This window comes from Dasypus novemcinctus, chromosome 3, assembly GCF_030445035.2.
Source record: "Dasypus novemcinctus isolate mDasNov1 chromosome 3, mDasNov1.1.hap2, whole genome shotgun sequence".
Classification (NCBI taxonomy): domain Eukaryota; kingdom Metazoa; phylum Chordata; class Mammalia; order Cingulata; family Dasypodidae; genus Dasypus; species Dasypus novemcinctus.
In genome coordinates, this window is record NC_080675.1 from 2,171,674 (window position 1) to 2,187,557 (window position 15,884).

At 51.4% G+C, this 15,884-nt stretch overlaps 1 protein-coding gene across 23 annotated transcripts in view; it reads right to left on the bottom strand.

Annotated features, from left to right (window-relative positions):
* The window catches only part of KLC1 (kinesin light chain 1), a 105,140-nt gene extending 92,847 nt beyond the window's left edge, over window positions 1-12,293 (bottom strand). For 9 of the 23 annotated variants that reach the window (XM_012527477.3, XM_023590468.2, XM_012527481.4 and 6 more), the window contains exon 1: window positions 12,067-12,289. The gene's annotated coding sequence lies outside the window, so the exon portion shown is untranslated. Of the gene's footprint in view, window positions 1-12,066 lie in introns of all 23 variants that reach the window. The other 14 variants (XM_012527479.4, XM_058291101.2, XM_058291100.2 and 11 more) reach the window with 4 other exon arrangements.
* Between the last annotated feature and the right edge of the window lie 3,591 nt (window positions 12,294-15,884).

Consider the following 15,884-nt stretch of genomic DNA (forward strand, 5'->3'; position numbering starts at 1 on the left):
CCAGAGACGCATGGAGATTGAAAGTGAATGGCTGGAAAACAATCATACAAGCAAACACTAACCAAAAAAAGGCAGGAGTAGCCATATTAATATCAGACAAAATAGACTTTAAAGGTGAAACAATTGTGAGAGACAAAGAAGGATACTACATTTTAGTGAAAGGGAAAATCTGTCAAGAAGATCGAACAATCATAAATATTTATGCTCCTAACAAGGGTGCCTCTAAATATGTGAGGCAAATGCTGGAAAAACTAAGTGAAACAATAGATGCATCTACAATTATAGTAGGGGATTTTAATACACCACTATCTACCTTGGACAGAACATCTCAAAAGAGATATACTAAAGAAACAAAACACTTGAACAGTATATTAGAGGAGCTGGATCTAATAGACATATATAGATCATTACACCCAAACACAGCAGGATATACATTTTTCTCAAGCACACATGGGTCATTCTCCAAGACAGACCATATGCTAGGCCACAAAGAAAAGCTTAATGAATTCAGAAAGATTGAAATCATACAAAACAATATCTCTGACCACAGTGGAGTCAAGCTGGAAATTTGCAAGGGACAGAGGCCCAGGTTTCACACCACTATTTGGAAATTAAACAGCACAATCTTAGAAAAACAGCGGGTCAAAGAGGAAATATCAAAAGAAATCAATGACTACCTTGAAACAAATGATAATGATAACACAACATACCAAAATTTATGGGATACAGCAAAAGCAGTACTGAGAGGGAAATTTATAGCCATAAATTCATATATCAAAAAAGAAGAAAGAGCAAAAATTGAAGAACTGCACATTTGAAAGAATTAGAAAAACAACAACAAAGTAACCCAACAGGAAGAAGAAGGAAGGAAATAACAAAGAAAAGAGCAGAACTAAATGAAATAGAAAATAAGAAAGCACTTAAAAGATAAACAAGACCAAGAGCTGGTTTTTTGAGAAGATCAACAAATATGACAAACCTTTAGCAAGACTAACAAAGAAAAAAAGAGAGAAGATGCAAATACACAAAATAAGAAGTGAGAAAGGCGATATCACCACTGACCCCACAGAAATAAAGATTATCATAAGAGGATACTTTGAAAAACTATATTCCAACAAAAATGACAATTTAGAGGAAATGGACAAATTCCTAGAAACAAATAAGCAACCCATATTGACGAAAGAAGAAATTGATGATCTTAACAAACCAATCACAAGCAGACAGAATCAGTCATTAAAAATCTCCCAACTAGCTGGCCATGCGCAGTGCTGATGCGCGCAAGGAGTGCTGTGCCACGCAAGGGTGTCCCCCGCGTGGGGGAGCCCCACGCGCAAGGAGTGCGCCTTTGAGGAGAGCCGCCCAGCGTGAAAAGAAAGAGCAGCCTGCCCAGGAATGGCGTCACCCACACTTCCCGTGCCGCTGACGACAACAGAAGCGGACAAAGAAACAAGACGCAGCAAATAGACACCCAGAACAGACAACCAGGGGAGGGGGGGAATTAAATAAATAAATAAATCTTTAAAAAAAAAAAAAAAAAATCTCCCAACTAAGAAGAGCCCAGGGCCAGACGGCTTCACAGGTGAATTCTACAAAACATTCCGGAAAGAACTAACAGCAATCCTGCTGAAACTATTCCAAAAAATCGAAACAGAAGGAACACTGCCGAACTCCTCCTATGATGCCAACATTACCCTAGTACCAAAGCCAAGCAAAGATACCACAAGAAAGGAAAATTACAGACCAATTTCTCTAATGAACCTAGACGCAAAAATACTTAACAAAATACTTGCTAATCGTATCCAACAACACATTAAACGAATTATACACCACGACCAAGTGGGATTTATTCCAGGTATGCAAGGATGGTTCAACATAAGAAAATCAATCAACGTAATACACCATATAAACAGATTGAAGGAAAAAAATCACATGATTATAGCTATAGATGCAGAAAAAGCATTTGACAAAATACAGCACCCTTTCTTGATAAAAACACTCCAAAAGATTGGAATACAAGGAAATTTTTTGAACATGATAAAGAGTATATACGAAAAACCTAAAGCCAACATTGGTTACAATGGAGAAATCCTAAAATCCTTCCCTCTAAACTCAGGAACAAGACAAGGATGCCCATTGTCTCCGCTCCTATTTAACATTGTCTTAGAAGTACTTGCTCAAGCACTGAGGCAAGAACCAGATATAAAAGGCATTCAAATCGGAAAGGAAGAAGTCAAAATTTCACTATTTGCAGATGACATGATCCTATACATAGAAAACCCTGAGAGATCTATAACAAAGCTTCTAGAACTCATAAATGAGTTTAGTAAAGTCGCAGGTTATAAGATCAATGCGCAAAAATCGGTAGTATTTCTGTACACCAATAATGAGCAAGATCAGGAGGAAATCAAGAAACAAATACCATTCACAATAGTAAATAAAAAAATCAATTACTTAGGAATAAATTTAACTAAACAGGTAAAAAACTTATACACCAAGAACTATACAAGACTGTTCAAGGAAATCAAAGACCTAAATAAATGGAAGAATATTCCTTGTTCATGGATAGGAAGACTGAATATTATTAAGATGTCTATCCTACCAAAACTGATCTACACATTCAATGCAATCCCAATAAAAATCAACACAGCCTTCTTTAAGGAACTAGAAAAACTAACTATGAAATTTATTTGGAATAAAAAGAGGCCCCGAATAGCCAAAGACATACTGAAAAAGAAAAACGAAATTGGAGGAATCACACTACCCGACTTCAAAACATACTACAAAGCTACAGTAGTGAAAACAGCATGGTATTGGCATAAGGAGAGACACACAGACCAATGGAATCGAACTGAAAGCTCAGATATAGAACCTCACGTATACAGCCATATAGTATTCGATAAAGCCATCAAACCCTCTCAACTGGGAGAGAGTGGCCTATTCAACAAATGGTGCCTGGAGAACTGGATAGCCATATGTAGAAGAATGAAAGAGGATTACCATCTCACACCTTATACAAAGATCAACTCAAGATGGATCAAAGACCTAAATATAAGAGCCAAGACCATAAAAACCTTGGAAAGCAGTGTAGGGAAACATCTACAAGACCTTGTAATAGGAAATGGATTCAGGAATATCACACCAAAAGCACGAGCAGCAAAAGAACTAATAGATAAATGGGACTTCCTCAAAATTAAATCCTTCTGCACCTCAAAGGAGTTTGTCAAGAAAGTAAAAAGGGAGCCAACACAGTGGGAGAAAATATTTGGCAACCATATATCTGATAAGAAACCTATAACTTGCATATATAAAGAACTCCTATATCTTGAAAATAAAAAGATAAACAACCCATTTAAAAAATGGGAAAAAGATTTAAACAGACACTTCTTCAAAGAAGAAATACAAATGGCTAAAAAGCACATGAAAAAATGCTCCAAATCTCTAGCTATCAGGGAAATGCAAATCAAAACTACAATGAGATACCATCTTACTCCCATAAGATTGGCAGCTATGAAAAAAACAGAAGAATACAAATGCTGGAGAGGATGTGAAGAGGAACACTCATCCACTGCTGGTGGGAATGCAGAAGGATCCAACCATTCTGGAGGACAGTTTGGCGGTTTCTCAAAAAACTAACCATAGATTTGCCATATGACCCAGCAATACCACTGCTGGGTATATACCCAGCAGAACTGAAAACAAGGACACAAACCGATATATGTACACCAATGTTCATATCAGCATTGTTCACTATCGCCAAAAGTTGGAATCAACCCAAATGCCCATCAACAGATGAGTGGATCAACAAAATGTGGTATATACACACAATGGAATACTACTCGGCTGTAAGAACAAATACACTACAAACACACGTGATAACATGGATGAATCTTGAGAACCTTATGTTGAGTGAAGCAACCCAGGCACTGAAGGACAAATACTACATGAACTCAATGATATGAAATAAGAAAACTGCCTCAGAGAGCTAGAGACTGAACGACAGGCTTACAGGAAATCAGGGGGTGGAGGAAGGATGTGAGCCGACGTCTGCAGGGGTGGAATTTATGATGAGCTGGCGGTAAGTATGAACACAAAGAGATAAAATGGGGGTAAGGGGATGCCTTTGGGTGGGGCTTTGCAGGTTTGAGGGGGGCTGGGGATGGGCGGATGGGTAATATTGCCCAAAAGTGGGGGGAGGGAGGGGTAGCATATGAACATAGGAGAGTGTCAGGCGTTGGTCGAGAGTAAAATGCTGAGAAAATCGTATCAAAATATAATTAAGATATATTTAGGATGCTCGGAGGGGATGGTCGGACGGGAGACAGGCTCCTGGGGAATGTCTGAATGCTCATTTTGCCAGAGTGGGTGGTACCATTGGGTAGAGACCCAAGTAATGAGAGTGGGGGTGGACCCACATCCTGGGGAGGACTAATGCCATCAGATAGAGGGAACTGTATCTCTCGAGAGAAAGGGTGGCTCCCAGGGCATTGGGGTAGTTGAGCAAGTTAGGCCCTGAACACTGTTGCAAGTATCTCTGGACGGGGCTCCTCGGGAAATGGAGGTTGGCTGTCGCTGTGGGCACCAAGGAGAGGGGAAAATGGATGTTAAATGTGTGGAACCAAAGTAAATGTGGGGTAAGGGAGGAGTTTCACGAGAGTACACAAGGATGGATATAAAACATGTAATATTACACCATAAACATATAGGGGACGACAGACTAATAAAGTAAACCACAATGTAAAACACAGGATAACTAAAAATTTAGAAAACTGTATATCCTAAAGTATGGAACACAATGTAAGCACGGATGTCACCTTGTTTGAAAGCTATTGTCTCAGAGTCTGTACATCACTTTAAGTAAATACGATATGAATAAGTTATAAGAATATCGCTGTGGAAGGGAAAAGGTTTAATGGTAGATGTGGGGGAGTACTGTATATTGTATATATGAATTACTGTGGACTAGGGCCCTTGTGAAGAGAAGTTCAGTAATTAGGGAAAAAAAAAAAGAATAAGAATAAGATAGGATGTAGAATTTTTCCAAGTCAACACGTATTCTATATCTAACCTTTAAACCCATCGCTATATGCCATCTTACTAATAAGGGAACATGACATTATATTGGGCTTCAATTTTCAGGAAGTTTTGGATCACAGAGTAGTTCAACAATGGAGGAATAATGGTATAGGATACTATCGACAGGTGACATGTGGCTGACAGGGAGCTGTACAGGGCATATGTCCAGGGTGCATGGTAATGTTTGGATATACTCATAGTGGCAACAATTAAAAACTACAGCTGGGGGGTTACTGAGTTCCTGGCCGGAGGTGCTCTGTCGTGGTCCATAGGGGAACAGCGGCAATCCCCAAGGTGCAACGGTAAGGGACCAGGAAGGAATGAGGGTCCAACAGGGAGAGCATGATACTAATGACTATGCTTGTGAGCCTATATGCCTGAAATAAGAACAAGGCCTAGAGCAGCACTTTGCCTGGGAATTTCCTCCTGACAGCCTTCATGTTACTCAAATGTGACCACTCTCACAGCCAAACTCAGCATGTAGATGCAGTGCATTCCCCCCAGCGTGGGACACGACACCCGGGGATGAGCCTCCCTGGCACTGAGGGATCACTACCAAATGCCAGCTGAAGATGGAACTAGAAAATGACCTTGAATTAAAGGTTCAATGCGGATCAGCAGAATATCCCTGTCTACATATAATAACATGACTTTAAAATGCTGTTTGACCTAATGTAAGGGGGAAATGGAAAGCAGAAATGAGTTTATATGGCTACGAGTCTCTAAAAAAGAGTCTGGAGACTGTCAGAAGGATTGCCCCTGTGCACAGCTGAGCAGAGTCTGGGAGACAGATGGAGTGGATGCAATCCCCAGGTGTTGGTTCCTTTGAGGGCTAAAGAGACCCACGGGTTCTATGGTCATGGCAAACAGGGTTCACTGCCACGTCAGATGGCCCTTCTTTGGAGCTGGTGTTTCTGCGTGATGGAACTGGACTCAGATGGGATCTCTTTTCATAAGACTTTCATCCTACTTTACTGGAATTGTAGTTGGTGTTGGGGTTTAAGATATATTTAGGGAATTTGAATCTCTGGACTGACAATAGGATAGCCAGGCCCTGAGCGTCAACAGACTCCAGCTCCTACAATCTGATTTATTGGACTCACCTCACTCAGCCAAGATGGAGTTGAAGAAGGACAACCACCACACCATGGAGCCTAAAGTGCCTACAACTGAAAGCAGGAGGATTACATCCAGTATCCATGTGGAATCTGAGCCTCCTCCTGACATAGAAGTGCAACAGACACAACCAATCCAAGGCCCACAGAGAAAAGGTGGCATTGGAATGGGAAAAGTGGACATGGTGGCTGATGGGTATGGGGAATGGCAGGAAGAGATGAGATGTGGAGGCGCCTTTGGGACTTGGAGTTGCCCTGGATGGTGCTTCAGGGGTAATCACCGGACACTGTAAATCCTCCCAGAGCCCACTGGATGGAATGGGGGAGAGTATGGGCCATGATGTGGACCATTGACCATGAGGTGCAGAGATGCCCAGAGATGTACTTACCAAATGCAATGGATGTATCATGATGAAGGGAGTGAGTGTTGCCGGGGGGGGGGAGTGGTGGGCTGGGGGTGGTGGGGTTGAATGGGACCTCATATAATTTTTTTAATGTAATATTTTTACAAAATCAATAAAATAAATAAATAAATAACTGAATAGAAGCCAAAGAGGCCTCCTGTAGGATGGCAATCCTTCTCAAACCATGACATCTTTGGATAAACATACAAATGTCTCACTCATCTGCAGTATGTATTACAAGACGGATATAAATACAAAAACAACAATAAATATATTTTACCCAGCTATACACTGCCTACATTTTCCCAATTAAGAACCACTCAAAGGAAGATGCACTCCATCACACATTTCCTAGTAAGAAACTTCATTTCTGGGCCTTGAACTGACAGACAGCAGAAAGACACAGAGCTTCCCCGAAAGAGCAGCTACACTATGGAAATGTTACTGACTCATCACTTTCTATTTGTACTACAAAATCTCCTCTTATCTAAACTCTGCCTCTAATCTAATCTGACTGACCTGACCTTTTATCTCCTCAGTGCACATGCATCAATGAATTGAATGTGTAACTAAAAATCTAAAAAGTGAAATGTTAACAGACTCCATAATAACAGCATCTATTCTGAACATGTCCTGGAACTACAAATAACTGGATAAAGCAAATGCATTACTCGCCTTTTGAGCAATTTTGTTGTAGATGTGCTTTCAGATATGGCCAGAACACCTTTGGGGTTATTTTTCCCCATGAAACCTGCCATCTTCATGTACTCAGGTCCTCTAACCCTGACCACATCACTTGTTTCGAGGTGTGCACACACCCCAGGAAGATTTTACTTCTCTTTCACAATATCCAAGAGGCCAGTCAACAACCTGAGGAAAGAGGTTTTACAAGAAGGCCAGCTTCTCCACAGCTCTCCCCTGCTGGTCAGGAAGGCTCGCTGGCCAAGCAACTCACCGAGGCCACCTGGGATGCAGAGGCACCACAGGCTACATGTGGGGACCTCATCTCTTAGGTGTCATTCTAAGCACGTGATATTACAGGGAAAGAGACTTCATGAAAATACAGGGGAACGTGTTTTTCCTAAAACAAGGATGAGCAAGCCCTAATGATGCAAATGGCCTATGACAAGTCCTTGTTGAGCAAGGGGAGACAGTAACTGCTCCATCTGACTGCATGACTAAGAGAATACATAACACAGTACTTACGAGAATCTGGGGCAGAGAATATAAATAGTATTAATTCCGTGGTAGGAAAGGCATGTTTTTAATTCAAAATGAAAAAAATTCAACAGATTAACATAATACCATAAGAGTATTGTCAGTATTAATCAGTAGAATAATTTTCTTTCCTAACTAAAGAGAATTAAAACATTTTTTTAAATACGTTCTCTCTGGAGAGCAAATGGGAAAAAGGACAACTCTCACGCCCTTACATTCTGTATCACATGTGTTCCCAAGAGTGCATATTTTTAAATGATTCTAAAACCATAAACAAAAGGCACAAAAAGCATAAAGCATAAAAGAAAAAACTTGATAAATTGGACATCATCAAAATTCAAAGCTACTGGTTATTTAAAAAACACTGTCAAAAAAATAGCTACGCTACACACTGGGAGAAAATACTAGAAACATTAAAACCTTGTGAAACCCCACCCATGCCCACCCACACTGGACTCAATGTGGGAGACAGTGGAGCAAGTGCGACACTCCCGCTGCTGGGGAGTGGAGAACAGTAGGCCCACTCTGGAAAACTCACAGTCCTCCCAGGTTAAACATCCATCTACCCTGTGACTCAGCAAATCCACTTCTCGGCACAGTCCTGAGAGGAAGAGCAGCCCAGGTGCCCCGAGAGGGGACTGGTGGCAGCACCACACCCGTGAGGCTGTGGTGTCACCGCAGCCAGGGGCTCCCAGGCCTACAAGGTGGAAGCCAAGTCTGGGCCGGATGCCTGGCTCTACGCAACAGCCATGGAACTTTCAGTCAGGAACTTGCCCTCTCTAAACCTAGACTTTCTCAACAATACAACAGAAGTAATTTCAGTACCACTTGTTCCTGGTGTGGTGCTAAATTAACTACCATTATCAGTTTTATTATTACAACCATTCAGAGATTCAGGGTTTTTAGGGTTTGAACATAAATTTCCCCGTTACGTATTCAAAATCAGGGAACAATCCAGGTGTAAATTGATATAACTGAGATACTTCAGAACTAAGAAAATACTTCTACTTTACATATGCACATAACTCAGCTTAAAACATTTATCTATTGATATTCACTTGCCTGCTTTATTTTTTTAAAGTATGGATAACATACCAAGCATATTCATTAGCATAGCTCCAAACTGCTTTCATTTGTCTCCAAAAATTAGTTAACATTAAAATAAAATAATTCATTTTTGACTCAAGAGTATATTTACCAGGAGGCTCCAGAGTACAATTATACAAGAATGCCTTGATGAAAAGAACGCAAGTAATCTCTGAATTAGCCTTCTTGCCTTAGGAGATAGCCAAATTCAACAGAGGTTTGCCAGTCCACCTCTCGCTTGACCTCTCCTGACCACCACCTCCAGCCAGGTCTCCCAGGGCTCTGTGTCCCGCCCTCCTGGAGATCAGGAATCCAAATGGAGGAAGGCAATAAATAAATAAGAAAACAAATGGGAACCTCTTATATCTTTTAGTGTAATATTTTGTGTGATCTATGTATCTGTAAAAAAAAAAAACACAACAGAAAACAAGCAAAACAATAATGTATTTTAAACAGCAAGTGCTAAGGAGAAAAATAAAGCAGGGCAGGGCTTAAGGGGACGGAGGGGAGTGGGCGGCCAGGCCTGCGTGCTGTGAAGGCCGCAGTGGGGGCGGGGCTGGCACAGGGACAAGGACCCCAGCAGAGCACCCACGCCATGTAAAGGACCACTCAGGCTGTAGTCCCTGGATTCCTCCCCTCCCAATCCTTCTCCTTCCAACCTGTGTCCCCACCCTCACCCCTTCTCCTGCGTCACCAAATCAGGTCAGGTCCCCACCCACCCTAAAACCCCTCCAATCCCGGGGCTCTCTGGTCCCTACTGCTGGTGCCCTGGGAAGTTCTCTGTGCTCACCTGGGCTCCTGCATACAGCGCCCTGCCTGGTCTCTGTCCTTCCAACCCTGTTCAAACCACCTGTAAAGGTCACCTCCCTACAATCCCCTAGTTCTCTCTTGCACTCTCAGAAGCCCCACCTCCTTGGCAGACCACATGAGGCCTTCCCTGAGCCCATCTTTCCATTCCCATCCCTGACCCCTGCCTAACTGTGCCCCCTTGCTGGAGCAGAACTTTGAGCCTATTTCCTTTGCACAGATCCAGCCCCCACCCCACCCGGCTCAGATCAGGGTCACCTCCTCTAGACCTGACTTCCCTGACCCCCACCCCTTCTCACAGTGCTCATACCAGCATCTACCCTCAACAGTGATGCCTGGCTCTTTACTTCTGGGCATACTGCCCAGTCCACCCCCAAACTGGGAGTTCTGAGAAAACAGCGACTGTCTTTTATCTCCACATCCCCAAGTGCATGCACAGCACCTGGCATTTGGTTAGTTGGTCCTCAACAGACATCTGTGTGTGTCTGTGTGTTTTTTAAGACCATGTTTTTACAATCTGATTTTGTTTACAATTTTTATTCTTTTCCCTGCAGTTTGGCACTTAAAATTTTTTCTTGACTCTTGTTTAGAACGTTACTGAATTACTTGTTAATAAAAAACTGGTCGGGGGCATACATCCACTAAAAATGCTGCCAGATGGTACCAATCCTACATTCTGTTTAACTTTTGGTTTTTACTATTTCTAGATTTTTTTACAATTATATGACACGTTTAAATAGCCCTGTAAGGAAAGCTGCAGTGTGTGGTACCACTGCAGTAAGTTTGTCTTTAGTCTGATTCACCTTCCGAGGGCCTTCCCTCCTCGTCTGATCACTGTCCGGAGCCCACCATCTCTTCCCACAGCTGCTACGCGCTGTCCAGGGTGTCCCCAAGGTGTCCGCAAGCAGGCGCCGCTAAGAAAGGAACCTGGGCCTGGGTCCAGGGAGGCCACGCCCTGCCCGCCACGGCCCTGGGTGCGGAGCACCAGGGCAGAGTGCAGCATGATGGTGCACTCCTTGGTGACTTGGGGAAACTGGCTCTTGAGAAGTTCTACTGTCCCACATGTAATCCCACAAAATCTTAACATTTTAATATTAGTGCCACTGTAATCTTACAAATACTCAGGAAACATAACAATGAGTCAAATTTCCCACCATGACAGGCTTGCTGTCACTCTGATTACAACGAGACTTAAGGAGGTTGTTACAATTTCCTAATGGGCTTTTCACTCAACTGTGTATTCCAAGCTACTGGTTTTGATCAATGGCTTAGTCATGCTGTACTAAAAAAAAAAATGCAAAAAAACAAAAAACCACCACTGGAAATTAATGCAAAGAATCAAATATACAACTGCCCTTTTATTTAGTCTGCGTGCACCTTCCAAGGGCGGTTTAATTAGTACATATCTCCAATTTCCCCTTGTTCTCACGCTTTTAAAACATCCTTTTTGCAAGTACTCCTTTATCGCACGCTGAAGATGCAATCATTCTGACATACAGAATACCTGGAAATGACCTACGATCTTAAGCTAAAAAATCATGCAATCCATCACGTATTAACTTTAACCTCTGAATGCTTTATTGTGATTTCTTTTTCCGAGAAAAGGACACCGCATTTTCCAACAAGTCCTCCAGGACTCAGAACAAGATAGAAAACGAGCGCTCCATGATGGAGGCTGCTGCGAGTTAGTGGAAGCCAGGCCGGCGAGGCGAGGCTGCTCCTCCGCCCCCTAAGAGGCAGGGGCGCGCGTGGGCTGCAGCCGCCTCCCGGGAGGGCCCGCCCGCCACCGCCCGGCGGCAAGCGAAGCCGGGCGGCTCCCGGCGCCCGCGAGGAGGACCGGCGCGGCGGCCCAGGGCGGTGCCGCCAGGAGGGCGGGGGCGGAAGGAAGAGGGAGGACCCGGACAAAGCAGCCCCGGCCGCCGCGCTCCTCCCCGCCCGCCCGGCCCTCCGCGGCCGCCACCTCCCAGGTCGCGCGGCTCGCGGCCCGCAGCCGTCCACGAGAACGGCCGGCCCCGCCCGCCGCAGGGCCGAGGGGGGATGCGGGGCGCGGGGCAGGGATGAGGACCGGGGAGGGGCAGGAGGGGCACCGAGGACCGGGGAGGGACACTGGGGAGGGGCCCCGAGCTCTGGGGAAGGGCACCGGGGAGGGGCACCGGGGACCGGGGAGGGACACCGAGGACCGGGGCGGAGGTCGGGGAGGCGACCGGTGAGGATGACCAAGGCGCGCACCGAGCCTGGACGGGCCCGGGGCCCGAGGAGGGCGGTCGGGATCGGGTCAGGACGAGGCTGGGGCCGGGGGCCCGGGAGGGCGGCCGGGGCGGGGAAGGTGACAGGCCGGCGACCCGGCCGGGGCCCGCACTCACCGTCCTGCTGCTGCGGGGGCCGCGCTCGCCACGCGCTGACAGGACGCCGAGGGGCAGCCGCGCGCGTGCGCAGGAGCTCGGCCGCCTGAGGCGCGGCGCCGGGTCACGAGCGGGAGGCGCTGGCCGGGCCGTCGCCGCCCCGCAGCATCCTCGGTCGCCGCCGCGCTGTCCGCCTCGGCCGCGCGCAGCCCCGCGGCTCCTGTGCTCGCAGCCGCCGCCGGCCCGCCCTGCTCCCGGGTCCGCCGCGCGCTCCGCCGCCGCCGCCGAAAATGGCGCCCGGCCCCGCCCCCGCGGCCGCCCCGCCCCACAATGCCGCGCGGCGCCGCCCGCGTGACGTCACCCTCCCACACTGCGCGGGCAGCGGAGCCCGGGCTCCCGGGGGGTCGTCGCGCCGCGGGCTGAGGCGGGGCCCTCCGGGTGTCCTAGGGGCGGTCGCGAGGGCGGTGGGCCCGTGGGGGCCTCGTGCTGCTTGGGCCGGGACGCCTGGGGGTCGGCGAGGGGCCCTCGTGGGCAGGCCCCGCCGGGACGCGGGGAGGAAGGCGGGGTGTCTCTGCACCTCGAAGCCGCCCCTTGCCCCCCAAGGCCTGCGACGCTCCTCCCGAGGAGAGGAGCCCCCCGAGCCCGGCCAGGGGCTGCCCAGTCTCGCCCGCGGGCCTGCGAACGGGCGGGCCGGGCTCCTGAACCCGCGCGCCCGCCCTGCCGCGGGCCCTCGACCCCCAGCCCCGAGGGCGGGCCTCGCGGGCCTCGCGGGCCGGGCGGCGGGCGCGGGTTGCCGCAGAGCCTGACTCAGCAGCGGCCTCGGGCGGCTTCCTGCGCCTGCCGCCGGCTGCTCGGCCCCGCGCCTGTGGAGCCAGGAGGGCGCCCCGTGCCCACCGGCCCGACCCCCTCTGAACTGCAGACCCCGCAGTGCCCCCCAGCACCTGCAGCCCCTTTCCACCCCTGGGTGTCCACGGGCAGGCGCAGTTATTTGGGTTCACCAATGCCGTGGCGGCCTAGGAGGAGGGGAGGGCCAGCCGGGCCAGCAGCAGCTGGGGACCCCAGGAGAGGCAGGGAGTGGGAGCCCAGCCCCTCCCGCGGGGGTGGCAGCCTGACCGCCCGGGCCCTCCCTCCCGGCCCCTCAGCAGCCCCTGTGGGGCTGGGCCGGCCGTGAAGAAGGCGCGGGGAAGTGTCCCCACGGCCAGGCGCTCGGCGCAGGAGAGGGGCCCGCTGGGCCTCTGGGCTCGGGAAGTGGCACCCCAGGTACGCACTGCTGAGCAGGGAGCCAGCGGGGCGCTCCGCCAGTGAGCCCCGAGAGCAGGGACAGAGCAGAAAGGCGGCTCACCCGCCCCCCACCGAGCCCCCCGCCACACGAGGCGAGGCGGGTGACGCCATTCCCCCTCGAAGCGCCCACCACGCAGGGCCGGGTCCCACGAGCGCCGCGGGATGCAGGGCTGCCCCCTCCTGCCCGCCAGCTCTGGCCTCGTCCCGCTCTCCCTCAGGCCTCCGCCCGGTTCCCTTCCCCTGAGAAGCCTTCCCCGCCAGGGCCTCCCCCAAGCCCCAGCTGCTCCCGGCCTCCCCGGGCTCCTCTTCTAGGCCCCGGGCCTCCCCTTCTTCCACGTCTCCCCCCAAGGGATGTGACCCAGAGAAAAGCCAGCGGGGGCTGCCTCCTCTGCCCCGCGCAGCGAGCCCCTCACCACTGCAGGAGCCCCCACCCCTCAGTCAGGCCCAGAAGGGATGGCTCAGTCCCCGGGCGGGGCTGGGGGGGGCAGCTCCTCACTCGGAGGTCCGGGGCTGGAGGCGGGCAGCTCCTCACTAGGGGCTGCGGGTGGGGGGCAGCTCCTCACTAGGGGCTGCGGGGCTGGGGGGGGCAGCTCCTCACTAGGGGCTGCGGGTGGGGGGGGCAGCTCCTCACTAGGGGCTGTGGGGCTGGGGGGGGCAGCTCCTCACTAGGGGCTGCGGGTGGGGGGCAGCTCCTCACTAGGGGCTGCGGGTGGGGGGGGCAGCTCCTCACTAGGGGCTGTGGGGCTGGGGGGGGCAGCTCCTCACTAGGGGCTGCGGGTGGGGGGGGCAGCTCCTCACTAGGGGCTGCGGGGCTGGGGGGGGCAGCTCCTCACTAGGGGCTGCGGGTGGGGGGGGCAGCTCCTCACTAGGGGCTGTGGGGCTGGGGGGGGCAGCTCCTCACTAGGGGCTGCGGGTGGGGGGCAGCTCCTCACTAGGGGCTGCGGGTGGGGGGGGCAGCTCCTCACTAGGGGCTGTGGGGCTGGGGGGGGCAGCTCCTCACTAGGGGCTGCGGGTGGGGGGGGGCAGCTCCTCACTAGGGGCTGCGGGGCTGGGGGGGGCAGCTCCTCACTAGGGGCTGCGGGTGGGGGGGCAGCTCCTCACCTGGGCTGCGGGTGGGGGGGCAGCTCCTCACTAGGGGCTGTGGGGCTGGGGGGGGCAGCTCCTCACTAGGGGCTGTGGGGCTGGGGGGGGGCAGCTCCTCACTAGGGGCTGCGGGTGGGGGGGGCAGCTCCTCACTAGGGGCTGCGGGGCTGGGGGGGGCAGCTCCTCACTAGGGGCTGCGGGTGGGGGGGCAGCTCCTCACCTGGGCTGCGGGTGGGGGGGCAGCTCCTCACTAGGGGCTGTGGGGCTGGGGGGGGCAGCTCCTCACTAGGGGCTGCGGGTGGGGGGGCAGCTCCTCACTAGGGGCTGCGGGTGGGGGGGGGCAGCTCCTCACTAGGGGCTGTGGGGCTGGGGGGGGCAGCTCCTCACTAGGGGCTGCGGGTGGGGGGGGCAGCTCCTCACTAGGGGCTGCGGGGCTGGGGGGGGCAGCTCCTCACTAGGGGCTGCGGGTGGGGGGGGCAGCTCCTCACTAGGCGCTCGCCTGGCCTGGTCCCTCCCTTGCTGTCCTCAGCGGGGTGTTACCCCTTTTATGGAGGCAGCAGCAGGTTCCCCGTTTCTTGCTGCCTCGGAGAGGGATGGAGGGGGAAGGTTCCTTGGGTTTAGGAGCCCAAAGGAAGCCCCCTCAGGCTCCCTGTGCCAGCTGGGGAGGGGGTCTCGGAGGCCCGGCCTCAGCGTGTGGGAAGAGCCCAGCAGGTGAGGGGAGGAGGAGCGCCCACCTGCGGAGCCAGGGCCCCATTTACTGCAAAGGGCTGCGGATTCTGCCTCCAGGTGCCAGGGCACCCTTGAGGGGAGGCCGCTGGCCTTTGCCCCCGAGGCCTTTGACCCTGAGGCCTGCGGGTGTGGGGCCAGGGATTCTTGGGGAGGCAGGAGGGGAAGGAAGCGAGGAGAAAGGGAGAGAAGGGGAAGAGGGAGAAGGGGAGTGAAGGGGGGACCCAGGACTGCAGACAAGGGGTCTAAGAAGGGGGGGCAGTCGAGGGAAGGGGTCTAAGAAGGGGGGCAGAGCAGGTCACTCTCTGTGGCCTCTGGCTTCGTGGCCTAAAAATGGAATTTATCAGATTTCCAGGATGTGTTTCCTCTCAGCTGCAGCTGCCAGCACAACGGGAAACATCAAGACAGGTGCTGCGGCTGGAAGGAGCCGGGCCGAGGGCTGGGGAGCCGGCCGGCCGTCTGTCCTCACACACCTTTCTGGCTGGGGGGAGGAGGCCTGGGTCTTGTCTGCTCAACCTCAACTCCAGGCCCAGGGAGCCAGGGGCCCGCAGCAGGAGCCCCTCTTGGAAGGACTCGGCTTCAGTGCTGGGCAGAGCTGCCGGCCTGAGTGCAGAAATGGCTGGCACGGACCACTGCCGCCCGTCCCTGCTTACGCCTGACACCGCCAGGTCCAGCCCTCGGCCTTGAGGACTGGAAGCTTCCACGGCTGTGCTGTGGGGAGCCCTGAGCAGGCTGCCAGGCAGGAGAGG